The sequence below is a fragment of the Cervus elaphus genome, chromosome 10, assembly GCF_910594005.1.
Source record: "Cervus elaphus chromosome 10, mCerEla1.1, whole genome shotgun sequence".
NCBI lineage: Eukaryota > Metazoa > Chordata > Mammalia > Artiodactyla > Cervidae > Cervus > Cervus elaphus.
In genome coordinates this window covers 20,968,217-20,995,530 of record NC_057824.1, presented here as the reverse complement: position 1 = coordinate 20,995,530, position 27,314 = coordinate 20,968,217, and the positions used below count along the sequence as shown (strand labels likewise).

Here is a 27,314-nt window from a genome sequence, read left to right as displayed (position 1 = left end):
GTAGAAAGCTTAGAGCAGAATAGAAAACTAATGGGAAAGAATATATATACACATATATAGTCACTATGTTGTTAAAGGTAAAAGTGGTGTTACCATATTTAAAAAAATAAATTTAAAAAAATACCAAAAAAAAAACCCCAGAAAACTAAGGGGGTGGGGCAGAAGTTGCTTTGGCAAGCTCCCTTGAATTCATCTCAAAACCAATCTGTTAAAGCACCACCCCACATGGGAAGCATCATCAAGAGCTTGCTCTCCTATCAGGCTGCCTGGTGAAGCAACGTGAGTGCCTTTTACATCCCCAGGACTGCACACAAGTCCTGGGCAAGAGACAGAAAGTGGTGCCAGGGTGGTTCTGAATCCAGGAACATCGTTCAAAGACTGCCAGGCACATTTAGGGGTCAGCTTACAAGACAGAACAAGGTAGGTCACGATGAAGAGGGAGCGATGTGGCTGGACTTCCTGCCCCCCCTCCGTGGGAATCAGGAGATGTGTAGGGGACAAAGGCCACAGAGAATGAGAAAAACCAAGATGGCCCCACCTGTAACATCTCTGCCCACCACCATCCTGCGCTCTATCAGTACACAGCTATTGTCATAGCAGTGGATTGCTATTAAGTGGGTAAATAATTGGAGGGACATATTCCACATTGTAAGTGATCAGAATGCATGGATCTATGCGTTGGGGTGTTGGGGCTGAGACACACACCTTGGAGGGGGCTCTTCAGACCTTGCTTCTTCACCTTTCAAACCAAGGAGACACTTCACTTTGACTGTCTTTACCCAAGTAAACACCCTTCTACTGAAAGGCAATAAGCTTTCGGCCTTGACCTCATTTTGCCTGCGGCTGAATGCCTTTGGCTGTCAGCAGCCAGGAGCCTGAGTGAAGCAGGTGGAGGGAGGTGTAAATGACCCTGAAGGTTGAGAGGAAAAGAAATTATCACCCGACAGATTGGCAAAAATGTAAAAGATTGATGATGTCCAGTTTGGGCGCTGCTGCAGGGAAGTTGGTCTCACGCGGTCTTTGAGGATGGAAGAATTTGGCAGAGCCACTTTCTGGTTTTCTGGAGGGCATCGGGCAGCACTGATTAGTAGGTAAAGTGTGCAAACCCTCAGAACCAGCAAACTCAATTCTAAGATGCTACTCTAAGCGTGTCTTCACACCAGTACACAAACACAGATGTGCAAGGGCATTTACACAGCAGCATTGTTGTAAGAGGCAAAGAAAATCAGAAGTTATAAAAATGTGTAAAAAAGGATAATGGCTAAACAAATTGTTGTTGTCAGTCGCTAAGTCGTACCCGACTCTTTGTGACCCCATGAACTGCAGCACACCAGGCTTCCCTGTCCTTCACTGTCTCCTTGAATTGCTCAAACTTATGTCCATTGAATTGGTGATGCCATCCAACCATCTCATCTTCTGTCACCGCCTTCTTCTCCTCTTGCCCTCAATCTTCCCCAGCATCAGGTGCCAAAGTACTGTGGTACCACTGTATCTGGAATTTCGTGTAGTCCCTTATAATGAACAGGGTAGACCAATATGTAGTCACACAGGAAGATGGCCAGAATGCGTTTCTAGGGAAATAAAATCAAGTTGTGGGGACTTCCCTGGTGGTCCAGTGATCAAGATTCCACCTTCCAATGTAGGGGGCGCAGGTTGGATCTCTGATCAAGGAACTAAGATCCCACCTGCTTACACATTCCAGAGCCCGTGTGCCACAACTAGGGAGAAGTCCACATGCTGCAACTAGAGAAGCCTGCACACCGCGATGAAAGAGCCTGCGTGCCCCCACCAAGACCCGACGCAGCCAAATAAGTGAATAAATAAATATCTTAAAAAATAAAATCAAGTTGAAGAATGATGTGGGTGGCGCAATCTCACTTACCTAAAGCCTGAGTTGTGTCCAGGACACATGTCTATGCGTGTCACTACCTGGAAAAGGTATGGGGGGACTTCAAACTAACCAACTCTCCACACTGTCCATGGGCATCACCTCTCGGGGAGGAGACAGGAGAAGAGGGAAGATCTGGCAGGCAGACTCAGTGTACTCTGCTTTCTTGTTTATTTCTTGAAACTCTTCTGGAATAAACATTGCCATTGCATTGCAATTTGAAAAGGAAAAGGGCTGAGAGACCTTGAAAGACCCCTAGACAGGCCCAGGAAGGGGATTTGTGCCTCAGTGAGGGGCTCCGAGTCCTGGGAGAGGTAGATGAAAAGGATGGAGCAGACAGGACCTCGGCTTTGAACTTTGAACAAGTGACTTCACTTCTCGGAAGCTCAGTTTTCTCATCTGTGAAGCTGGGATAATGACAGTGTCTGCCTGTTAGAATTTTCATGAGGAATAACTGAGAAAATGCCAGGTAAATGCTTGGCACACCACCGGGCACAGAGCAAGTGTAAATCATTAATTTTGTTATAACGACTTTATCCGTGTCTCAACACCCAAATCTGCTGGAAGGAGGGAAAGGCAAAGGAGATAAAGGAAGCCACAACATAGCAATGGAACTAATTCAATCTTCTAAAGCTGTGATGTCCTATAGAACTTTAAGCAATGAAAGACGCATTCTGTTTCATGTTGTCCAATACAATAAACATCAACCACACGTGGCAACTGAGTACTGAACATACCAGTGATGTGACCTGACTTTGAATTCAAATATTTACATGTAACGAGTGGCTCTCATACTGCACAGAGAGTTCCTAGGAAATTTTAGTTTCCCAGCTAAAATATCCTTATTCTCTCCTGATCGTCAGGTACAAAAGTTTGGCATGGGGGAGTCACAGAACCTAAAATCTTGTGAGATCCTAAGCACTTTGTCTCACTTGTGGTAGAACAGATGGGTTTAGAAGGACTTAGGAGGCCATTTCCTTTTCAATGCCATTCAGTTTTTCTGGTCGCTTGAAGAGAAAGTTTCTGCTTGTGATATCCTGCTTTTAACACCACTTTTTTCTACACTTTCCTTTTTTAAAAGAGAACTTTGAATATTGTATTGGAGTATGTTGTTGTTCAGTCGTTAAGTTGTGTCCAACTCTTTGTGATCCCATGGACTGCAGGCATGCCAGGCCTCCCTGTCCTTCATCACTACCAGAGTTTGCTCAAACTCATGTCCATTGAGTCAGTAATGCCATCCAACCAACTCATCCTCTGCCTCCCTCTTCTCCTCCTGCCCTCGATCTTACCCAGCATTGGGGTCTTTTCCAATGCACTGGATGATAGCTGGATTAATAATGTTGTGATAGTTTCAGGTGAGCAGCAAAGGGACTCAGCACACATATACATGGATCCACTCTCCCCAAACTCCCCTCCCACCCAGGCTGCCGATAACATTGAGCAGAGTCCCCTGTGCTATACAGTAGGTCCTTGTTGGCTGTCCATTTTAAATATAGCAATGTGTACATGTCCATCTCAAACTCCCTAACTGTCCCTTCCCTCAGCAAACACTTCCGAGTCTGTCTTTTTTCCTAAGAGACAACATGCCTCACATGCCACAAATGCCTTTGGCAAACACGAGTAATAGAAGATTTGATCACATTGCTCTGTTTTCAGTGCATTTTTGAATTGAGATAGAATTCACATACCATAAAATATACTCTTTGGAAGTGTATCATTCACTGTTTTTTTAATATAGTCATAAAGTTTTGCAGCTATTACCAGTGTCTAATTTCAGACCATTTTCACCCCACCCCCAAGTAACCCTATATATACTAGCTGTCAGTCATTTCCCTGACCTCTTCCCCCAGACTCTGGCTACCAGTAATCTAGTTTCTGTCTCTGTAGACTTGTTTATTCTGAACATTTCCTACAAATGAAATCATATAACACGTGGTCTTTTGTGTCTTCTCTCAGTTAGAATAATAGTTTCAAAGTTCGTCCCTGTTGCAGCAGGTATTAGCACTGCCTTCCATTCCATGACTGAATAACTTCCCACTGTATGAAATATACCATTTCTATTTAGCCATTTATTACTTGATGGATATTTGGACTATTTCTATTGTTTGCCACTATGAACAGTGTTTCTGTAAATATCTGTGCACAAGATTATTTTGCTGGTGTAGGAAAATTTCAGTTATCCCGTATACCTAGGAGTGGAGTTACTAGGTCATACGGTAACCCTACATGTCATTCTGGTGAAAAACTACTAAACTGTTTTCCAAAGGGGCTGCAGAATTTTACATTCCCATCAGCAATGCATGTAAATTCCCATCTCTCCACATTCTTGCTAACACTTGTTATCACCAACCATTCTTGTTGCTGTTCAATCGCTAAGTCATGTTCCACTCTTGGTGACCCCATGAACTGCAGCAGGCCAGGCTCCTCTCTCCTCCCCTATCTTCTAGAGTTTGCTCAAATTCACCTCCATTGAGTCAGTGATGCCATCCGACCATCTCATCCTCTGTCGTCCCCTTCTCCTCCTGCTTTCAATCTTTCCCAGCATCAGGGTCTTTTCTAATGAGTCAGCTCTTCACATCAGGAGGCCAAAGCACTGGAGCTTCAGCTTCAGCAAGAGTCCTTCCAATGAATATTCAAGGTTTGTTTCCCTTAGGAATAACTGGTTTGATCTCCTTGTAGTCCAAGGGACTCTCAAGAGTCTTCTCCAGCACCACAGTCCAAAAGCATCAATTCTTGGGCGCTCAACCTTCTTAATGGTCAAACTTTCACATCCATACATGACTATTGAAAAAACCATAGCTTTGACTATAGTGACCTTTGTTGGCAAGTGCTGTCTCTGCTTTTTACCATTTTAGTTGGTATCATCAATGTATGTTTAGCACATACCACTTGTTTATACCTAGTGAAGGTGAATATCGGTTGGAAGTTGGGTCCTTCTGTGAATTATTTGACATTAGTTGTGAAAGCTAAATCAATTGAAATAAAAGTATTAACTATATAGTGGTACTTGTGTTACAAACCATTTGAATGTCTGAAGTTTAGGAACTATAGTGAAAGACAAGGCTCTGGGCTCCCCTTCTGGGGGGTCCGCGCATAGCTCTGACATCTGAAATGCTGCACAAAAGCACCGTGTATACATCCATGCACTCACACTCAGATGTGTATGTGCCTGGGTTGGAAACTTCTGCTCTGACCTTCTCCTTCACTTTATAGACGAGAAACAGAGAAGCCAGGGGCACAGACAACCAGGGGCAGATCTGGACTAAGTCTTCAGAGCTCCTGCATCAGGGTCTTTCTAGAACTGCATGGAAAATGCAGAAGCATCACTCAGCCAGTTTTTGCAGGTGGGATCACGACCACTCTCTTACTGGAGAAGGACCATGACTTCTGGCCTTCTTGATCATTCTGTTCTCATCTTACCCTTCTTTGGAATTTGGACACCAAGAACTTTGGTCCATTCTACTGTTCCCCAGCTGACGTGAATAAGACTCTGTGTCCTGATCTTTTGAATTAAAATGCTGACTCAAGAGTTAATGCTTCAGTGGTAAGGAATCTGCCTACCTAATGCAGGAGACATGGGTTAGATCTCTGGGTAGGTACGATGCCCTGGAGAAGGAAATGGCAACTCACTCCAGTATTCTTGCCTGGGAAATCTCATGGATAGAGAAACCTGGAGGGCTACAGTCCATAGAATCCCAAAGAATTAGACACGACTTAGCGACTAAACAACAAGAGCCAATGATGGGAAACGTGAAGATGCAGAAACAAAGACTAGCTGTTGGGCTAAGGAACTGGTAACAATTTAGACTCTAATTCTGCCCCTTAGCAGAATCACCGAACTCCCAGTTCCCTGAAAGCTACAGATAAAGGCCTGACACACATTCCTGAGTTGCTTTTGCAGGAAGCAAAGCCCCTCCAGATGGAAACTGCTGACCACAAGAACACAGACCTTAGACTGGTTGCAACCAGTAGGCTGACAATGCTTGAAGCTTCACCTTGATGCCAACCAATCCAAGAGCTGTCCACGAGCTGATCCTGCCCTGCTCAATGACCATGATAAAACTCCTCACGACTGCCTCCAGGGTGGGTCACATTGTCTTAAGAGAATTAGCCCACTGTGGCCCCTTTAGCCTGCAGAGCAATAAAAGTTACTCTTTTCTACTTGATCCAAAACACTGTCTCTGCATTTCGGCACTGGTGAACAGGGGCCAAGTTTCAGCAACACAACTGCTCAACAGCTGACGGTCTCTTGTGAAAGGGAATGGCCAGCTATTCCTAAAGAGGACACACAACCACATCCAGGATGGGACGAGGCAACCTCAGGCTCCTCCTACACAGGCCCAGAGTAAGGGGCCAGTTCTCTCTGCTCTGTTTGGGGACAGGTGAAAGATTTAGGTAACACAGTATTGCAGTGTCCAGTTGACCACCTCTGAAAGGCTGGATGACTTTCCCCACCCAGAAGCCACAAAGCCACAGAGCCATGGCTATCTCTGCTGCAGAGATTCTTAAGTATGATTCTGCCATGGGGCGTTTTGACAACCAATTAGATATTTAAAATCCCTCCATGGCAAGACCATATGCTCCTAGTCTGACACACACTTGGAGGGGAGATTTTTCAGGCACCCCAATTAAAAACCTATGCCCACACATCACTCGGAAGGAACCCCTGTTTCCTGCTCAGCACCAGAGAGAGGTGACAAAATCACTAGTGAGGATCACGATGAGCTTTTCATGGGACTGGAAACTCCTCGGCAGTGGATCAGAAGGGACAGCTGCTGACAGCTGAAAGTTTCCTGCCTGGGTCTCAAGATCAAGGGACGGAATGTGCGTTTCCATGGCACTCCCAGAAACAGGTGGCTCCCACATTCTGGAAAAGCATTCTCCAGCTTCTGCAATTTTAGCTGCACCCATGGCCACGTGCATTTCAGGCACAGAAGAGGGCAGTATCAAGTGTCCCCAAGACAAACCCAGGAAGTGTAGAAAAGCCAAGGCGTGAGCCTACAGAAGGAGGATCTCAAGACATGGCAGTGGGGATATCGTAACCCCTCTCCCATCCCCATCATTAACTCTTCCTCCCTGCGTCATCTCCTTCATGGCACTTACTCCAACCGCACTTAATCAGGTCCTGTGCTGTGCTAGTTGTTCTGCTCTTTGTTTTATCTCCTTCCCCCATGAGACTGTGAACTGGGCTTAGGAAGGGACCATGCCTGACTCTTTGGGCTTATTGTTCTTGTCTAGTTGCTAAGTCATATCTGACTCTTTGCAACCCCACGGACTTAGTCCACCAGACTCCTTTGTCCATGGGGCTTTCCAAGGCAAGAATACTGGAGTGGGTTGCCATTTCCTCCTCCAGAGGAATCGTCCCCACCCAGGGATCGAACTCATGTTTCCTGCATTGGCAGGAGGATTTTTTACCACTGAGACATGAGGGAAGCCCAATACGTTGGGTCTCTTTCTGCTAACATCCAGCATGGCCTCTTACATGGAGCAAGTGCTCAGTAAGTGTCTGAAGAGTTCTCAGTGGAATCAATGAACCAGTCACGCAGCCTAATCTTTTCTGCTGCTCTCTGACATATGAATGTTTCGTTATGTTTTCCACCTGAGTAAACTGAGGCTCAGAGACACAAAATAATCTATTCCAGATAGAATCTAGGAAGGGATACAGCTGGTTCTGGAACCCAGTTCTGTCTGAATCCAGGCTTTCAAATTGTTCCTGTTGTCACAAATGACTCAGGTGAGACATCTAGCCCCCAGGTGCCTTCCCTCCTTCTGCTGAAATAAAAGAAAGGGAAAATCGGGCAGCCCAGAGACAGAATTGGGACTTCTCAGGGGGCTCAGCAGTGAAGAATCCACCTGCCAATGCAGGAGATGCAAGAGATGTGTGGGTCTGATCCCTGGGTCAAGAAGATTCCCTGGTGGAAGAAATGGTAACCCACTCCAGTATTCTTGCCTGGAAAATTCCACGGACAAAGGAGCCTGGTGGGCTACAGTCCATGTGGTTGAAAAGAGTCAGACATGACTGAGCATGCATGCATGCAAGACAGAACTGTCCTGTGATGGAAAAATCCATTCCATGGGCATGTGGATCAACAGATGCGACTCACAGCTTTGGTATAGCAAGACTGAATAACACACCCAAGATTGATCTCCCACGCTGAAGCAGGTCTGCTTATAGCCCTTGGGTGCATAGCCCTGGGGTCATTAACAATTAAACATACATGCTGCAATCCCCTGAAGCAGCAGGAGCCATCAGACCCATAGACACACTTCCATAATTCCCAGTCATCTCCATAAGCATTCTGATTCCCTGTTCTACCCCACCCGTGAAAATTGGCCTTTCTTTCTGGTCAGAATTCTCCAGTCAAAGGAGATGAAAGAACAGTGTGGAGGTTCCTTAAAAAACTAAAAATAGAGCAATCATATGATCCTGTAATTCCACTCATGGGCATACATCTGTGCAAAACTGAAATTCAAAAAACTACCTTCCCCTGAATGTTTACTGCAGTACTATATACAATAGCCAAGACAAGGATGCAACCTTAACATCCATCAACAGATGAATGGACAAAGATGATGTGCTATATATATATGTGTGTATATATATTTATATACACACACTAGAATACTGCTCAGCCATATAAAGAATAAAATAATGCCATTTGCAGCAACATGGACGGACCCAGAGATTATTATACTAAGTGAAGTCAGACAGACAGAGAGACACAAACATCATATGATTGTGTTTATCCGTGGAATCTTAAAACGAATAATAAAAATTGAACTTATATACAGAACAGAAGTAAGAACCACAGATATAGAAAACAAACATGGTTACTAAGAGGAAAGCGGGGGTAAGGATAAATTAGGAGTTTGGAATTAACTTATACAAACTACCATATAGTTTGTAGTAGTTGGCATCCTGCAATTCATGGGGTCCCAAAGGGTTGGATGGAACTTAGTGACTGAACAACAGCAATAATATATAAAATAAATCACCAACAGGGACCTACTATATACCACAGGGAGTTATATTCAGCATTTTGTAATAATCCTGTGAGGGAAGAGAATCTGGAAATATATATATATATATATATATATATATATATATATATATGTATGTTTAACTGAATCACTTTGCTATACTCCTGGAAATAACACAATGTTATGAATCAACTATAGTTAAGTCAGAAAAAAATAAATTTAAAAAGTGGAAAAAAATGAGGATGGAAGAAACGGCGGCCTGAGGAATAGACACCCATTTGTCAACCGTGGCTGCCACGCTGTTGGCATCTCCACTTGAATGCACACGGGCTGTCCTCCCTGGTTCCCATCTTGTCTCCCGCAAGACCATCTGTCCATCTCCCATCCAACTTTCAGAGGAATTCTGTAAAAATGTAAAACCAGATCACGGTGTTCCTCTACTCGAAACTCTCCAGGGGTTTTCCATCTCTCGTAGACCAAAATCTAAACTCCTCTGGTGTCCTAGAAGGTTGCAGATTACACAGGTGACTTGATGCCTGCTTCGTACCCCTTCATCCACTGGGTCCCAGGCATACTGACCGACCTGTGAGCCACACAACTGCCCATCTCACTCCCCCTTCAAGCTCCTGCGTGTTGCTTTTGCCTGGACTCTGCTCCCCACACCAGGTCATCACACAGCTGGCCCCTAATGTCAATCAGATGTGAGCTCAAATTCCACACCTTCCCTCCTTCAACCATCCAAAATAACCCTCTATCACATAACCTGTCTTATGTTATATGATACCTCATCGCTCTCACATAACCTGTCTTATTTTCTTCATAGCACTTAACGCCATTTGATGTTCTCCTGCTCACTGCCTGTTTCTCCCTATTAAATCTAAGTGATCTTATTCACCCCTGTAAACCTGTTGTCATGCACACACCGCAGTTCAACAGATATTTACTAAGTTAACGAACACAGAAGCCACTGGAGAGCAATCTGACTTTCCAAACCAACTCCCTTTTCCGACCTCTGAAATGCACATAATATGTCATCACCCTCACTTTGATTTTGAGGGTCTGTTACAGCGATGGACAGGGAAGAACACTCACAGGTAAGCGACTGATGGAGAAAACGTCTTCTGCATTTCGTGTGCACCCTCTAACAAGGGCTCATCTCACCCCAACGCCATGGGCAAGCCCAGTGTGTGACTTCTTTCTGCAAACTATACTGGGAAGAAGTTATACTTTTAGGATGTAAGGGAATTAGGAGACAGATTTGGTCTTTTAAGAGAGAAAGCAAGATCATTTTAATGGAAATCTGATGTTGTGTCTCAGACGTACACTTGGTTTGTAAGAGAAATACTCAGACAGGAGTGATGAGAGTCGACAAGTCTTCTCTGTCTCCCAGTCTCAGCTCCTGAGAGAAGGCTGCCCACGAAGACAGTCTGATGTCTTGAGCAGCTCAGATTTGAACCCAAGTTGTGGCTCTAAAATGAGCGTGGACTTTGGCCAGGTGCTCAGAGAGATTTTTGTGTTCCATGAGTCGTAAGGACACTCATGCCTTCCTGATGGTGACGGAATTTTCCTTGCTCAAAGGGAAGCATATCTTTCAGTGTCTCCATTTCATGGAACTCAGAAGGAACCCTAGAAAGAGACATACCCACTTGGCTGGAGCCAGCCCACCTGTGCCTCTGTCTCTCTCAGAATTCTCTAAGCCCTGCCTGATTCCTTGCTTTCAGCCCAAACAACCTCTTCCCCTCTGACTTAAGGACCATAATTTTCAGATCATTCATTTACTAGGATCCCCAGCTATGATTTTGTCATAGGTGAAGGCAAAGAACACAGGATATTCACTTAGGATGCCCCTAGTCTTTATGTCCCTAACAGAAAAGACATTCCTAAGTTAAAAAAAAAAAAAAAGATTCTATTTTTTTAAAGTTTCTTTTTAGGGAAAAAAAAAAATCACTAGCTGCAAGTGATACAAATGTTTATGTGTACGATGAGGGTATGAGAACTTTCTTTGGAAGAGAATATGTGTATAGAGCTTCCCAGGGAGTGCAGTGCTAAAGAATCCGCCTGCAATACAGGAGACGCAAGAGACATGGGTTTGATCTCAGGGGTCGGGAAGATGCCCCAGAGAAGGAGATGGCAACCCACTCCAGTATTCTTGCCTGGGAAATCCCATGGACAGATGAGCCTGGCAGGCTACAGTCCATGGAGTCACAAAGAGTTGGACGTGACGGAGCAGACAGACAGATGTGTATAGAAAAAAAGTGGTTTGAAGTGACTGTTTTTGGTGATGAATTACAACGTCTGCATGGATGTGGTGTGTGTGTGCAAGTATGTGTGCGCTCTTCTGTTTGCCCCAACTTGCTTAGCATTTATCCTGAATTAATTTTAAAATTAGAAAATTAGGTGACAATTATTTTTTAATGAATCTTCTTTTGGAAAGGGGCCCAAGAAGGATGCCACAGGGTTAAATCAAAGCACAAACCCATCCGCTGCTTGCTGAGACTGGTACCCAGGTATGACGCGCTGCCTGCAGGCAGACAGATGTGTTTGAAAAACGTTGAGGCGGACTGGACCTCAGCCACAGGTGAGGACCGCTGAAGGCTATCCCAAACCCTGTGAGACCCATCTCTTGAGAAGGCTCCTGGCTCTCAAGTCTAAACGCACCTCCATTTCCTTTGTTCAATAGTGGCTCTGAGTACCTGGGGTCTGGGATGTACATAGCTCATCAATTCAAAGATGGAGACAGATTCTGAGCTGGATCTGAGATGGGCTGGAACCTGGGACCCTTTGCCGCAGTGCGTGTACCTGGACAAATGTCTCCTCAGGCCACAAGATACAAAGAAACTCTAAGGGACCAAAAATAACTGTGTGCATGTGTAATTGGGGAAAATTCAGGACAGCAGATACAAAAACAAACAAAAAGATACAAATGATACTTCTGAAGAGCCCAGAACAAAAGCCAGGGGTTTGGTGGGCAAACCGCATAAGCCACTCTCCCTGCCCGACCTTTGGACATGTCGCTACACGCACCTCATGTTAGGAACCAGCTCGCCCCTTCTCAGGGAGCGAAAAGGGGAAACTGTGACTTGTTTTGGCTCTCTCTTAATGCAATAGTGGCCTGCCAAGCAGACATGGGTTTGATCCCTGGGTCAGGAAGATCCCCTGGAGAAAGCAATGGCAACCCACTCCAGGATTCTTGCCTGGGAAATCCCAAGGACAGAGGAGCCTGGTGGGCTACAGTTCGAGGGGTTGCAAAGAGTAGAACACGACTTAGCAACTAAACCACCACCACTACCACCATAGCCAGGACTGGGTTCTTGTCCTTTCACCAAAGGGGATCTGAACAAAAACACCCACTTTCAAGAATCATGTTTGGTTTCTTGACATTCAAAATGGTGGCACATCTGTCATCTTTCAACCCACAGAAAGCCAAACAGACCTGAACTCATCTCTGATATCTGGGGTAGATCTGAGCACAAAGGCGTGAATGAAGCGGAGGCCTCTGGGCCACAGAAAGGCTGGGAACATACCACGGTGTGTCAGCGACGAGGCCTCTATGGAGTAAAGCAAGAAGGCCAAGGAGCATTTGCCTAGCGGGGGCCCAAGGAGGGGTGGTGGGGTGGTACCCTGGATTGTCATTAGAAGTTTAGTGCCAGCACCTGGGGAAGTCGGGAAGCCAGGAAGCAGAGATGACTTTGAACACACATTTTGCTCATCCCCCCCGGGAAGGGACTCTACAGAGTGGTATCCTTAGCGAGGCTCTGACCTTGCAAGAATCAGACACCAAAGAAAATACACATGCAGACAGCATCGCACACTCAAACCCCACCACTGTTTAGACAGAGAAGAATCCCATATGTTCCGCGTTACCCTCAGCAATGGGAGGCTTTTCATCCATCCCCAGGCCACCCCGTCACCAGGCAGCAGGTGGGAGCTCGGGTCCCTACAATGGGGACCAGACCGGGACTCAGCGGCCGATGACGGGCGGACCGTATGCTGCGTGAACGCATACAACACCTGCTCAGTGCCCCTCACAGATCTCAGACCCTGTGGCAGGCAGTCCCCAGCCCCTGGGCTAAATCACAATGGGAGACGCCTGCCAACGCGCCAGGTGTGAAACAAGCCCTGGCTCTTTAGAGTCCTCAAGCTCCCACCCAAATCCCCAGCAAGGGCTCCGGGCAAAGGCAGGGCTGCCCGCGCGGCCCGTCTCTACAAAGCGGGAGGAGTCGCCTTATTAAGACGGTCAGTGGACGGTCCCTGTCAATTTCACATTTGCTGTCAAAATCGCCCAGTGAGCAGACACCTCGGTGTTTGCGCCCCTCTCCAGAACAAATGCAGAGCTGTTGAAGGGAGAAATAACACACCAGCACAGTAACAATAGGAGACGCCGCTCGCAAGCTGTCCCTGGCCCCTGGAGGAACTGACATGTTTGACAGAGAATGTGTGTCGCTAACACTGCTTGATGCGTGTTTAAAGGGAAAACGCAGAGTGTGTTTCGGGGAAGTTTAGACACTGAAAACCAAAAGGAAGGTCTTGTCAACAAAACCACAAGGACCACAGCCCAGCGGTCCCCTCCTCGCCCTCTGTCACCCCCTACCTCCCGTTTTGATCTTCTCCCCAAGGAACGAGGCTTCCATGGGGAACGAGACCTTTTGACGGAGGGCTGGCAGGCAGAGGGAGGAACGTTGATCAGAGATGACGGCAGCACAAAACCACATTAGCCTTCTGCTCAGAAGAGGTTTACAGGGCAGAGACAAGGCCGGAGGACGGGAGATGACCCCAGAGTCCCAGAAAGTGGCAGGGTCCCAGCCGGTGTGGCTCGGGGCCCCCAGCTGCAAGGGCAGAAATCCCAGGTCTGCCATATTCCAGTCCTGAGAGCTGCAGCAGGCATTTCACTTAGCTGAGCCTCAGTTTCCATCTTTCCAGGATGGTCTCAAGCAGTAACAGAAATGTTCTGGTAGAAGCATTCTATGCAAAGTAAACAATGGAGGGGCTAGCAGCTGTAGCAATAGTAGAAATAACAATGACGTGATTATTATCAGGTAATTATATAAGATAATGAAGGCGTCCCAGGTGGCTCTCTAGTAAAGAATCTGCCTGCTAATGCCGGAGACATGGGTTCGATCCCTGGGCCAGGGAGAGCCCCCAGAGGAGAAAATGGCAACCCACTCCAATATTCTTGCCTGAGAAATCCCATGGACAGAGGAGCCTGGTGGGCTACAGTTCACGGGGTTGCAAAGAGATGAACGTGACTTAGCAACTAAACAACAACAAATATAATAGTTATAATAATGTAGGTATAGGTGTTATATGGGGTTATACATTACATAAAAATTATATATTATAGAATACATAATGATATATCCTGATGTATAACATTAATATATATTACTATATAATGTGATAATTTTATGATATACATATTTATTAAATGATGCACAATATTCTATATACTTCTATTTCTCTTACGTATTATTACATAATCGATAATATATCACTGTGTGTATGAAAGCTAAGTTGTTTCAGTCCTGTCCGACTCTTTGTGACCCTATAGACTGTAGCCTGTCAGGCTCCTCTGTCCATGGGGATCTCCAGGCAAGAAGACTGCAGTGGGTTGCCATGCCCTCCTCCAGGGGATCTTCCTGACCCAGGGATCGAACTCACGTCTCTCACATGTCCTGCAGGTTCTTTACCACTACTGCTACCTGAGAAGTCCCATGTCACTACATAATCTTATTAAATAGTATAATTTTAAATCATTATGTAATTATGTGATAATTACATGCAATACGTACTTATACATGTATTATGTCTAATGCATATTGTCACACACAAATACAATCCGTAGTATTACTAATTATATAATCCTTATTATATAATTATTTCTACTCCTTACTGAGCCCTTACTGTATACCAAGCACAATTAGAGCACCTTACAAGTATTAACTCCTGTGACTCTCAATGGCAACTCTGGTGTGGTCCTCACTCAATGCAGGAGGATGGTATACCATGGTTTGAGATGCTTTTGACGTGTCCATTTCACAGATGGAAAAATTGTAGAACGGAGTAGTTCTCCCCCAGCAGGCAAAGCTGAGATTCTAGCTCAGCAGTCTGCAGTCTGGCTCGAGAGCTCACACTCTTAGCTCATATATATTACACATACAAACACATTTATATGGCTTCCCTGGTGACTCAGATGGTAAAGAATCTGCCTGCAATGCGGGAGACATGGGTGCGACCTCTGGGTTGGGGAAGATCCCCTGGAGGAGGGAACAGCAACCCACTCCAGTATTCTTGCCTGGAGAATTCCACAAACAGAGGAGACTGGCAGACTACAGTTCACGGGGTTGCAGAGTCGAACACGCCTGAGGGACTCACACACACACATGCATTTATATATGTGTGTGTATGTGTGTGTGTGTATTTCGAACACATCATTGTCTCTCTTACACACTTTGGTTGTGGTGGTGTTGCAGTGTTCTTGGAAATAAACTGCCTGATACATGCACAGAGTCCTTTCCAAGCGCCAGGCACTGGGTTATGAACTTTATACGCTTTGGCTGCTTTCACCACCATCCAGCGAGGTGACTGCCGCCCAGAGATGTGACGAACCCTGCCCAAGGTCACCCAGGGAGTGAGTAATGCCCAAGGTCACACGGCTGAAGGAAGGAGATGAACCAGGTCACCTGCCACAGATTCCACATCCTGACAGCATCCTGTCCAGCTGCTTTTTCCTCTCCAAACCACAATGCTTCAGTCAGATGCTGTAGGTGAAATGCCTTACACATGGCCTGGTACGTAGTAAATGCCTGAAAACAAGCAGCTGCTGTTGTTTTTATTGTAACTAGACGCGCAAAGCCCAGTAGGCATTTTCTTCCAAGAAAATGACGGAAGTATGAATTTATGACGCCGTCTGTTCAGAGGGCAGATCCAGGGCCCCTTTTAAACCCTAGCAAAGCCCCCGCCTTGTCGGTCGACACCAGTTCCCGCATCCAGTCTCACGTGGGAAACCCGAGATTGCCCGTGAGGCACACAGTTCGCTGGGCTCTGCTTCCTGCGTTCTGATGGAGACCATCTGGGGTTCAGAGGGGACACCTGCATGCTTTAATGAACTTGCCCAGGTTCTGATGAGTCGCAGGGCCAGCTGACCCCTGGGTGCAAGGAGCCCTCCAAGTGACTCAGAGCTGCGTCTTTCCCTGACGGCTTCTCACAAGCTGCCCGGTGCCAGTCGGCCGTCCTGTGCTTGAACATCCTCTCCACCACCGGGCACCGGCAGATGGGAGCTATTCTTATTATTTAGCATTTATTAAGCGCCCACAGTGTGCCAGGAGCTGCATGGAACAGGGGTGTGGGTGGTCCCCAAGAGTCTGTCCCCAGAAGGCTGTGGCCACATGGAGGAGACGGGATGGGCTTCTCTCTTTGCCTTCAAAGCCCACCCTCACCTTCCTTCCACCCAGCCCCAGTTCCAGCCCCAGTTGTTCCACTACAGCAAATGGACAAAGATTTGGGCCAGGTTTCCACAGGGCTGAAACCTGGCCATCCTCTTGCCTGGGAGTCCAACGTCCAGGGCCCTGAGGGGCTCGTGGACACAAGGCTTTTGTGAGCCCCCCATTTCTTTGACTACAGGAAACAGCCTTGCTTCAGCCTCCAAGACCTTCCCTGAGTTCCAATAGGCAGATTCAAGCAGTTGTTAACTAGGGAAGGGAGGAGCAGTGAGAAATGGTCAAGAGAAGCCTTGGGGCAAAGGCCTGCTTCCTCATTAAGGGATCTGTACAACAATATCTTTCCGTTGTTTTGCAGATATTGAAACCCCCGCCAGGTAGGAGAAGTGAACGTTTAGTGACGATATGCTGCCCACAGGCGTGCAGACCCCAGACCAGTGAAACCTCAAGGTTGATGATGCTGACTACTACCTACCTCACCACCAACCATGAGCTGATCACGCCCTCTTTTACTATAAAACTTGTCACTGTCTCCCTCGAGCTGAGACTCTTGGTTTCTAGGGCATGGGTCCACTGTGTCCCCCTTAGCCTGGCAAAGCAATAAAGCCCCCCCTTTTCTACCTCACCCAAAACTCTGTCTTCAAGGTTTAATTCAACACCTGTGTACAGAGAAGCTGAGTTTTGGCATCAGCTGTCTAGTAGTCCCAACTTCCCAGGCTAACAGTTTAGAAAGTGGGAGGGGATATGTGTCTCACGCCCCCCAAAGCCATGGGCCAAGGCTGTCAACCCCCAGCGTGGTGTATCCCTGATTGCACCCCACTCTGTTCAGCTGCCCCTAAAACCTGTGCCCCTGGTTCATAGGAATCTCCATGGACAGCAGAAGCAAACAGCTGCGCACAGGCCCACCCACCTCCAAACCGAGAGCATCTTCACATGCAAAAGAAACCACAGCCACCCAGGACAGGATGGAAAAACCATGACAACGGCGACGCTGGCCAACCGCAGTGGAGTTCCTACCATGAGCAGGTGCGGCTATGGCTGCCTCACAAACACTACCGCAGCAAAGCCTCAGGGCTCCCTTGCGAAGCGGGTGTGACCGTCCCTGCCACCAAGCTGAGACAGTGGACACTCAGAGAGGTGAAACCCCCAGGACTCAGGACCAAGGGCCAGCTCCGGTTCAGTCCTCGGCATTATGTCCTCACGGCTGGACGACAGGGGCCCCAGGCGTGGCCACCTTTGAGCTCTTTTATTCCTGCCATTGACGCCGGGAGGCAGAAGTCCATGGAATGTTACTCCCACTTTCTAGATGTGAAAACGGAGGCTCTGAGAGGTCACGCAGCTTTCCCAGAGTCACCCAGAGAAGGTCATGGCCAGCCTCAGGTTTCCCTGGTCTAAATTCCACACTCTCAATCCTCTGGTCTAAATCTTTAATTGTGCTGCCTCATGAAACAAGAAGAAATAGCTCTTCAGAGAGTAGTTGGTGTGAACACTGTGGGAATGCACAAGACAGCTGCCTCCGCAGTCGCTGAATCTCGCCCCCCTGTCTGAGAGCCAGTGCAGATTAGGGGGGGAAGGAAAGGTAACGGCTGAGAAAGGCCACCTTCCCCCAGGGCAGGGGTGCACTGGACCCACCACGCTTCCTGGAGCCGCATGGTAAAGAATCTGCAGTGGTAAAGAATCTTCCCTGGTAAAGAATCTGCCTGCCAATGCAGGAGATGGGGGTTCGATCCCTGGGTTGGGAAGATCCCTTGGAGAAGGCACTGGCAACCCACTCTGGTATTCTTGCCTGGGAAACCAAGAGGAGCCTGGTGGGCTACAGTCCATGGGGTCAGAAAAAGGCAGACATGATTGAGGGACTGAATGACAAGAACAAATTTATCCCAATAAATTAGGAATGTGGGAGTAGCATATACACACTCCCAGATATAAAACAAACAACAAGCACCCAGTGTATAGCACAGGGAACTATATTTCATATAGTTTGTATTTGTAAAAGAATTTAAATATATATATGCACACACACATATAACTGATTCACTTTGCTGTACACTGAAACTAACATAACATGGTAAATCAACTATGCATCAATAAAATAAGTAATTTTAAAAATCAAAAAAAAATTAGGCTTTGCAGAAGACCATGGTCCCAGCTGCCCAGAGGAAAAGACCCACAGAATATTGAGTTCGTTGCTTCTGGACAGTATTTAGGGTTCAGTAGTTAATCAAGTGAAGGAGCTGGCTGCTTGCACGCTGGTGGGATGCAAGTGTGATGGATCTATCTTTAGACGGGAGAGAAACATAAATAGGGGTGAGTATCTCCATCCTAAGTTAGCCCGGGAAAGCACTTACCCAAAACAACCTTTCAAAGACAGGGAGGGGGTTCCGCTTCACCATCAAAGGCTCAGATCGCGGAACACCAAAGCAGCAAAGCAGAGTGTGAAATCCACAAGTCCCTCCAGCCCCGCCTGCCCCATGCCAACGTATTATAAAAAGCATACTTGCTGATATAGCATGCCTTTAAAACGATCAGAATGACAGATGGCTGCGGCAGGAACACATCCTTTTTATAGGACTGCTATTAATCAGAAGAGATTGACAGTGTCCCTTTAATCTTTTAATTAAAAAAAAAAAAGTGCACCTCTATACAGCTGAAGGGGGAAAGTTGCTGGCGTCTCCGAGCGCATTGAGACACCTGGAATGATGTGCAAGGTCCACATGATTTCCAACTTCGTAAAAGGAGGGCTTTAGTTTCCCTTTATTTCTAGATTTATTGACGTTGGTATTGCTAATATAAAAAGAAGGTATGGGTTTGCATGATGTGAGAAACTCCTGTCTTGCCTCAATTATGGTGTTACCTGTTGTTCTCATCAGGCTATCTGTATGTTCCTAGATCGTGGTGTCACTCAGTCGTGTCCGGCTCTTTGCGAGCCCATGGACTGTAGCCCACCAGGCTCCTCCATCCATGGAATTTCCTAGGCAAGAGTACTGGAGTGGGTTGCCATTTCCTTCTCCAGGGGATCTTCCCAACCCAGGGATCGAACCTGGGCCTCCAGCATTGTGGGCAGATGCTTTACTGTCTGAGCCACCTTTACTGTCTGAGCCACCGGGGAATCCTGAATTCCAAACGCAGGTTCAAACAGTTGCTAATGAAGGGAAGCTAGAGGATGCAGAGACAAGGGAGGGGCAGTCAAGAAACAATAGTGCGGCCTTGGGGGCAGATCCGAGTTCCCCCTCACAGGATCACACAACAATCTCTTTGAGCTGTTTTGCAGATACCGAAACTCCCACCAAATGGAAAGATGTAAATGTCTGATAAAGCACTCTTCATTCCAGACAGAAGATCACTGTTAGGTCAGAAGATCTCGGATTGAAGAAATGCAGCCTCTTCAGGCACTCTGATCCTCCTCAGCAACCCCATCCGTGGACTAGAAGACTCCACACAGGGCTCCCTGTCCCCTCCTTCCAGGTCTGGACACACAGCCTTGAGGGCATTAGCCCGCTGTCGCCCTCTCTGCCTGGCAAACAATAAAGTTATTCTTTTCTACTTCACCCAAAACTCCGCAAAAGTCTCTTGGTTGTTTCAGACTATTTGTGATTCCATGGATTATACAGTCCATGGAAATCTCCAGGCCAGAATACTTGAGTGGATAGCCTTTCCCTTCTCCAGCGGATCTTCCTGACCCAGGAATCGAACCAGGGTCTCCTGCATTACAGGCAGATTCTTTACCAGCTGAGCTACCAACTCTGTGTCTGAGAGTTAATTCAGGGTTAGTGTACAGAGGCCAGAATTGACTTCACCATACTTGCCACCAGCTGGAGGTGGTGCATTTGTGAATGAAGATCAAGTTCAGATAACTACTGTGAAGTCACGGGATGACTTGACTTGGGTCATTGGAGCCTCTGAATTCAACTGTGCCTGAAGGTGGAGGTTTTCTGTTTCCCCCCTAAACAATTATGAATTAGATTTTGTCACTGAAAGATAAAGGAGTTCTGAGTAAATGTCTATCCTCTTTCAGAATAACACAGGATAAGCATTATGGTGGTGGTTTAGTCACTAAGTTGTGACCAACTCTTGCGACCCCACAGACTGTAGTCTGCCAAGCTCTTTACCAATTAAGAATGAATATTATATATACATATAAATGGGCTTCCCAGGTGGTGCTATGGATAAAATCTCTGCCTGCCAATGCAGGAGACACAGGTTTGACACCTGGATCAGGAAGATCCCCTGGAGAAGGAAATGGCAAGATACTCAAGTATTCTTGCCTGGAAAATTCCATGGACAGAGGAGCCTTGCAGGGTACAGTCCATGGGGTCGCAAGAGTCGGACACAACTGAGTGACTAAGCACATATATATAAATGCCACCTTTTCCATATATTAGGATATAAATTTTAGGTTGAAAAGAATCTTGAGTGTTTCCTATTCTGCCTCATCACCTACAACCACTACTCACTCCTCATTCACAGCCTGGCATACAGTAGGTGCTCAATAAATAACTGTTGAACAAAGAGATGAATCCCATGTAAACTCACAACCACTCTACAAGATAGGTATTCCTGTTTCCATTTTGTAGCTGAGAAAACAGCCTTGGAGAGGTTAATTGACAAGCTCAAGGCCACATGCTTAGTAAATGCCAGGGCCAATATGTCAACATGGACCTGTTTGACTCCAAATTCTCTTTGCCACCTCTCTGACTCTTTAATTTAGTCTGCTGTTGACACGGCCTCTTTGGCAGTAGAGAAAAGTCACTTAGTGACTAAGATGGAGCAGCCACAGAGTAAATGACACCACCAACACTCACATTATGCAGGCGTGCCTTCTGCTTTCTTTCCCAATCAGCGGATATTCCAAACATGTAAAGAACATTGGAGGGTAGCAACATCAAGATCTGAAAATGGCTCCACCAGCCGCTGAGCAAAACAAGTTTATCTCCTTCAAGTTTACATCAATGCCCTGCAGGTTCCTCATACATTTCTCTACCTTTCTGTAGGGGCCAGTTACCTTTGGTCCACTGCTAAAACCAGAAGTTTGATAATTCTTGGGGTCACTGTGAGGGGAACCCCTGACCAAAACCAACCACACTGACTAGGCCTGAGAATAACCCCTTGCATGAGTTATCTTACAACAGGAGGTCCTGGTAAGGAACTTGGAACTAACAAGCTACCACCAACTGGAAGAATTCGGCAAAGGTCAGGAGGAGAGAGGAGACTCCATATGTCCTACCAACCTCCCAGAATCCTCCTCTCTGGAATCCATTTTGGCTAAGTGATGCGTGTACTGGCAGGAAGGACCCTGAGTCACAATGACTGACCAGAGAATCTGGAGACTAACCCATCACCATAAAATCCGAGAACGCGAGCCACGTGGCAAAACAGTTCTCCTGGATTTCCTTCCCCTGAAGCTCTCCACTTGGGCACTCCTTCCCCCAAAAGTCTCTGGCTTTGTCAGCAAGTATGTCTCCTGGGATAGTCATTTTCGAGTGCTAGACAAGAGGGTCCTGGCGGGGGGGGGGGGGGGGGGGGGGGTTCCTCCTTCCTCTGACCTCACTACACAGGTGTATACAGATCTCTCATTAGATACATCACCCAATTCAATGATGCTGATTTCTGCTTCAAATTCCAGAGTTGAGGGGTTTGCCTCTACCAGTGGCATCCACATCAGGGAGGCGTTCCTCATTTCTCTGTGGCCATCTAATTCTGTGGGGTGTGAGGTGGAGAACACAGCCTTCAGGGAGCTTACTGCTTCAGAGAGAAAGAATAGCAAAGAGCGATCGGGACTCAAAATCCAGGGAATTCGACATTCACCTGCTGGGTTCAGAGAAGGGCATTACAGAGCCCATTCCTGGGTGGGCACATGGATATTCAGGGCTCAGAAGCTCAATTTCTGAGATTCCTCTCAGCTGCTTTGAAGCCCTGTCTTTTGGCTTTTGAGACCCATATTTACACAATGGCAAGACACACGGTACCCATGGGCTGGGGAAGATACTGAAGCTCTGTCTTGATATGTCACCCCAAGCATCATAAGTTCACCCATGTTCTCTGCTCTGATATGAAGGGCTTTCTCCTCTGCTTGCCCAGGGAATGTCTGATGATGCTCTACAGCCCTACTTAAATGCCACCTTTCCCCTCTGAGCATGCTAAGTCACTTCAATCGTGTTCGACTCTTTGTGACCAGATGGACTTGTAGCCTGCCAGGCCTCCTCTCTACATGGGATTCTCCAGGCAAAAATACTGGAGTGGGTTGCCAGGCCCTCTTGTAAGGGATCTTCCCGACCCAGGGGTTGAACCCACGTCTCTTGCATCTCCTGCATTGGTGGGCAGGTTCTTTACCACCAGAACCACCTGGGAAACCCTCATTCCCCTCTGAACGGCCCTCCTTCCTACTCCAAGAGGCATCCACCGTCTCCCTCTCCTGTATTTCCATATGCATCTCGACAATGGATCTGTGACAAAGAGCAAAGGTTCCAGTCCACCAGACGTGGTCTACATCTCAGCTCTGGCACTGACAATCTTATGACCTTGGGCAAGTGACCTTTCTCTTTTAATGTCAGTTTCAGGTCTCCATATGCAGAAAAGGCATCGTAATACATGACTGTGATTTCTCATCCAAGACCCCTGGGGTCACCTCTATCTTGAAATTCAGATTTGGGGAGATTTTTCTTTTCCAGAAAGGGAATCCATCAGAAACAGATTATGTAACTCTTTCAGCAGGGCCTGGGACAACACTCTGAAATCAAACACAGAAAAATTCCCATAGCAAAATATATGAATATTCACACTGAGTGGGATAAAGACAGTCTATAAACAGCAACACATCATTTCAGGTCAAGTTTTCTTCTGGAATGCATTTTAGTGCCAACATTCTACCCACCCCCACAAAAAAAAACCAAACAAACTTATTTTCAGGGCTTTGGGAGGTTTACAATTACAGATAATGGTAGGACAAACAGAACCCAACTTTCGGGTTATAGTAACCACCATTATCCACAGGTTTGCTCTCCGAGGTTTACCTGAGGTCAACCACAGCTTGAAAATATTAAATGGAAAATTCCAGAAGTAAACAATTCATATATTTTAAACTGCATGTAGTTCTGGGTGGTCCAGTCCCATCCTGTCCTGTCCAGGATGTGGACCATCCCTTTGTTCAGAAGATCTCACACAGTTAGTTGCTTAGTGACTATCTCAGTTATCAGATTGACCATCGAGTTATCGCGACACTCGGGTGCAATTGATCCTTATTTTCCTGAACACCAGCCCCAAAGTACAAGAGTGGTAATGCTGGCAGTTCAGATGGACAAAGAGATGCCATCCAGTGCTTCCTTGAAATGAAAAGGAGAACATTCTCACCTAATAAGGAAGGCAACAAAACCATATGCTGAAATTGCTAAGATCTATGTTGAGAATGAATCTTCTCTGTGACACTTCAAAGAAGGAAAAAAAAAAAAAAGTGTGTGCTTTGTATAGTAAGATATCCAGGGGCACATTCAACAACTTTTTATTGCAGTAAACTGTTATAATCATTCTATTTTATTATTAACTGTGTCTAATTTATAAACTAAACTTGACCACATGTATGTACCCACTCCAGTATTTTTGCCTGGAAAATTCCATGGACAGAGGAGCCTGGTAGGCTACAGTCCACAGGACTGCAGAGAGTCAGACATGACTGAGTAACTAACACACAGAGGTATGCATGTACAGGAAAAACACAATCTATCTCGGGTCCAGTACTATCTACAGCATCCACTGGGGGGTCTAGGCCATATCCCTGGGAAATGGAGCATTTCCTGCAACGTCAGTGAACAAGGACGTCGCAGTCATCAGCGGCTGCAGCCCTCCTATGTGAGCTGGTGAGCCCTGGGGGCACCAGGGAAGGAGAACACCACCTGTGATCTAGCAGCCAGCAGGCTGCAGCCACTCCCTACGGTGAGCCCCGAGGAAGCTCAGGATGGGAAAGCACAGGATCATGGCCCGATAGCTGAGACGCATATCAAAGGAATGATTCCAATGAGCCCGGACTTTTGCATCTTCCCTAGAAAAGTGCTAAATTCCTTAACTTGGGATATCTGTTTTTCTTTCAATAAGAATAACCTTTTGATGCTCAGACTACCTGCTCTTTGTTACAAAACTTCTATATAACCTAGATCCTCCCCTCGCTTCCTTGGAGCAGTTTGCTCAGGCTTACTTGAGAGGCCCAGGCTTGAAGTTCTAAAGCTTCCCACTGAATAAAACATAGCTCTCAACTTTTAGGTTGCTGAATATTTTTTAAGTTGACACCCTCACAGATAAGCAGAGGACAATTGCATTGTTAGGGTAAATTGAGATAAAATATATAAGTATTTAGCACCATGCTTGGTACATGTGTGCATACAAGTCGCTTCAGCCAAGTCCGACTCTTTGTGACCCTATCCACCGTATGCCAGCCAAGCTCCTCTGTCCATGGGATTCTCTAGGCAAGAACACTGGAGTGGGTTGCCAGGCCCTCCTCCAGGGGATCTTCCTGATCCAGGGATCAAACCTGAGTCTCTTATGTCTCCTGCACTGGCAGGCGGGTTCTTTACCACTAGCGCCCCCTGGGAAGCCCTGCCTGGTACATAGCAAGTATGAAATACTTATCACCTAACATGCTTTCCTGATGTTTTACTGTCGTATTGGATTTTATATTTATCTAAGGTTCTCTTCCACTAGGCTGTGAACCTAAGAGTCAGTAGCTGTAGGGGCTGCTTCTGTTTTACAGGCGTATGTAACAGTGCCTGGTATGGAATATGTGGGTAGCAACTGAATAACTAAAGTAAAAAAATGCACGGTGAGGTGGATGTGGCCCTGTCTACACCATCCTCCGCCTAGAAAAACAGTCACCAGACCTGATCTGCAATACCTGGATGAGATGAGGCTGGAACTGTCTTGGTGTGGAGAATAATCTAGCAGTGATGGTCAAGGACTATATCTGGCAGATAAATATCTAGAGTGAGGGGCTCAAGTCTGAACTTGAACATAGAGCCAAGGGCTCATTAGACCAGAAGACCACCCAGACTAATCAGTTACAAAGCTGTGGCTTAGATGATATCATCTGATGCTTTGTGGCCGGCCATTGGTCCACGGCTCGGGTAAGTTCTCCTGGTAACTTCTTCGACTCAAGACTGATGGACAATTTACTTGTCAAATCTCCTTTGTTCTCAAGTCAGATAATTCATTGATCACTCAAGGTCTTGTTGGACATTGAGACATGAATAAAGGAGTTCAATGGGAAGACACGTTGGTTCTTCTTAACCAGAGATAGGAGCAGTCCGCTCTACACCAAGGGGAAAGGAACAGTGTTTATACATTGTTAATATTTGATACTTGATAATATTCCTCCTCTTGTGCTTCTTACTACGCATGAAAACTGTCCAAACTGCTTCAGCTCAATCCTCCACAGTCACTCTGGAATACTTTACATGGCTGGAAGGAAAAACTATTCACCTTGCTATCTGTTCAACAAGTTCAGACATCAAAAGATGGTTCAGGAGATTCAATATGGTAAAGCGTCTAGCTTTCTTCGGGGATGGCCCATGAGGTCAGCAGTCGCTATTGAATCTACTCCTGGGACAAAAGATACTATTAAGTCACGTCCTCGGAATTATTAGGAAACATCTTTGCTCACTGCCTTTGCAGGATAAGGTGATGCTCTCTTAAAAGCCTCTTATGATGTCTGATCAATTATTATTTGTTTTCTTGGACAGAGCAGACAAAAACAGGGCAATAGGAAAAAAAAAAAGTGGCGCTTGATACGATTATGAAAAGGAAATTCTTAGGCCACAGAATCACTGGTTCTTCAAGTTGGAAAGCCTGTGAGAGGAATCTTAAATTCTGATAAGACAACCCTGCCCAAGTGGCCCCTACAGCCGTTTCCTACCTCCAGTCACAGGGAACTTAACTATTGTGGAAGGAACACACTCTATTTGCGATCATGGAACTGTCTTACTGATCACTTTATGAGGACGTGGGTGGCACCTTAATTCCCTCTAGGAAAGCCCTGGCATCTTTTTTTAACTTCTATTTTGTACGGGGGTAGAGCCGATTACCAATGCTGTGACAGTTTCAGGTGGATGGTGAAGGGACTCAGCCATACATACACATGTGTCCATTCCCCCCCAAGCCCCCTCTCATCCAGGCTGCCACAGAGCATTGAGCAGAACTCCCTGTGCTATACAGTAGGTCCTTATCGGTTATCTGTTTAAAATACAGCAGTGTGTACATGCCCATCCGAAACTTCCTAACTCTCCCTCCCTCCGGCAACCATAAGTTCGTTCTCTAAGTCCGTGAGTTCGGGAAGGCCTGGGGTGGGAAGATCCCCTGGAGGAGGGCATGGCAACCCACTCCAGTGTTCTTGCCTGGAGAATCCCATGGACAGAGGAGCCTGGTGAGCTGCAGTCCATGGGGTCGCAGAGTCAGACATAACTGAGCAACAAATCACCCACACACACATCTGCGTCTTGAAGAGTCTGGGAAGAAACCCACACGATCAACACATCGGTCAGCACGCTGACAGAGTCTGCGGGAATACAGGGCACCTGGTGTCACCTGAAGCATCAGCTAAGAGGCAAGTGTGTGGGTGTGTGTCTGACAGTTCTTTCTTTGAGTCGCCTTTCCTCCACTTGCAAATGTTACTGCAATGGAGTGTCTGAGTTGCTTGATGCCGCTGGATAAATAACACAGGCTGTCTCAGAAAACTGGGAAGAAGGCCTGTCTCTCCCCATCCAGAGTGTTTCTGTGTGATCCACGGCGGGTGGGAGAGGAAGAAGATGAAGGCTGTCACAGCATCTGGGCTGAGACCCCCTGCCGCACCACTCCCTGACTTCTGCGTAACTAGTTATCGGAGGTGTCACTTGGGAAAACAAAGCATGATCCCAGCAATGATCGGCACGTAAAATCTCTTGTTCCTTCCCCCCAGAAACTGGATCCATTTCTCAAAGGCTCTGCATAGGAGGAAGGAATGGGAACCGGGCCTCCCCAATTTCTCAGCTCGC

General features: G+C 46.5%; 1 protein-coding gene across 18 annotated transcripts in view; it reads right to left on the bottom strand.

Annotated features, from left to right (window-relative positions):
- Positions 1-27,314, bottom strand: part of RBFOX1 (RNA binding fox-1 homolog 1) — a 1,671,014-nt gene that overhangs the window by 373,899 nt on the left and 1,269,801 nt on the right. The window lies entirely within an intron of this gene.